The sequence below is a fragment of the Bison bison genome, unplaced genomic scaffold (genome assembly GCF_000754665.1).
Source record: "Bison bison bison isolate TAMUID 2011002044 unplaced genomic scaffold, Bison_UMD1.0 scf7180017864375, whole genome shotgun sequence".
Taxonomy (NCBI): domain Eukaryota; kingdom Metazoa; phylum Chordata; class Mammalia; order Artiodactyla; family Bovidae; genus Bison; species Bison bison.
This window is the reverse complement of record NW_011494947.1, coordinates 6,283,075-6,284,673: the sequence shown is the minus strand read 5'-3', so window position 1 is coordinate 6,284,673 and position 1,599 is coordinate 6,283,075. Positions and strand designations below refer to the sequence as shown.

The 1,599-nt window shown below is 52.8% G+C and overlaps 1 protein-coding gene across 1 annotated transcript in view; it reads right to left on the bottom strand.

Annotated features, from left to right (window-relative positions):
• AKAP14 (A kinase (PRKA) anchor protein 14) overlaps positions 1-1,599 on the bottom strand; it is a 15,018-nt gene that overhangs the window by 12,889 nt on the left and 530 nt on the right. The gene's annotated exons all lie outside the window — the stretch shown is intronic.

Here is a 1,599-nt window from a genome sequence, read left to right as displayed (position 1 = left end):
ATGGCAACCCACTCCAGTGTTCTTGCCTGGAGAATCCCAGGGACGGGGCAGCCTGGTGGGCTGCCATCTATGGGGTCGCACAGAGTCAGACACAACTGAAGTGACTTAGCAGCAGCAGCAGCAGCTCCTATTTTAGTGAGATGTTTGTGTGTGTTAGTCACTCGGTCGTGTCTGACTGTTTGCGACCCCATGGACTGTAGCCCGCCAGGCTCCTCTGTCCATGGAATTCTCCAGGCAAGAATACTGGAGTGGGTTGCCATTCCCTTCTCCATGGGATCTCCCCGACCCAAGGATCAAAGCCACGTCTCCTACATTGTAGGCAGATTCTTCACCATCTGAGCCACCAGGGAAGCCTAAGATGTTTGTAAGAGATAATTAAAATTTCCCAAGTGTGTTTGACACTTATCCAGATTGTGGAAATTAGTTATCATGACTGTGAAGGGCTCATCACAGAGCTAGAAGTCTTTGCACATTTTCCATCTTTTTCCCTTGAGTCTTGGAGTCTTTCTTTCCCTGCTATGCTGAAGTCTCCTCACTGAGGTGTACTCACGTCTAGCATAGTTATAAACCCCCTGCAGGCAATCCCTGCTTGGCCAGTGCTGCCTGAAAGTGGCTCTCTCGCTCCTAAGGGAGCTATTTATTTCTCTATAAATAAATAAAATCTTATGCCTTCTAGGCCCACTTTCCCCACCTCCCCTGCTCTCCAGCCGGGAACACTGAACTGCCAGGACTGTAACAGTGGGCTGTCCACGCCCTCTGGCTTCCAGGCGGTGCCACACAATGGGGAGATCAGGCTGAAAGAAGGAAAGTGAGCTCCAGGCAGGTATTCCCCCGGGGCTCTCTGCCTCCCGGGTCACCCCTGACTGGCTGCATGGAGGAGGTGGCCACCAGTCCCAGGGCAGCTTGCTCACTTCTCAGTCTGGTGAGGGTAACCATCCTCTCCCCTCAATGTCATGGCCCCACTATTACCAGCCCCAAGGAGCCATCCCACCCTCCTTTCCCTACCCTTTGCCAATACCTTTGTAAATATTCCCTTTACTTAACCCTTCTCTCCGACTTTCTGTATGCCAGCAGTTTCCCCACTGGGGCCCTGAATCATAAAAAGGACTCACGTGAACCAGGAAGCCAACCTCACCCCAGGCCATCCAGCTCCACAGCCTGCCTCTTCTCCACCCTGCCCTCCTTCCTCCCCTCCACGCTTCACAATGAGTGATGACCTCATCACTGTTAGCCTCTTTCAAGAAGGTCATCCTTTGTTCCCTTTCTGGATGTCATCACTGGTCCCAGACTGTGGTGGGTGCTGTACTAGGCAACCCAGCTCCCCTGGGTGCAGTGGAGGGGTGGACAGGGTCATCCTTTGGGGGAAAACGGAATCTTCCCAGGCAGCCCATCCCAGAGTGAGGAGGGACTGAAGGGTCGGGGTAAGGGTGTCTGGAGGCCCTTAGCCCTCGAGAACTGGCTCTCCCACCCTGAGGCCTATGCTAATTTGGCCAAAGCAGTTTGTCATAAAGCCCATCCAGCAATGTGATCCTTCAGAAAACAGCCCATTTGGCTACCTGGTCATTTGGTGACTTGACTTTCAGTAAATTGCCTCTTGAT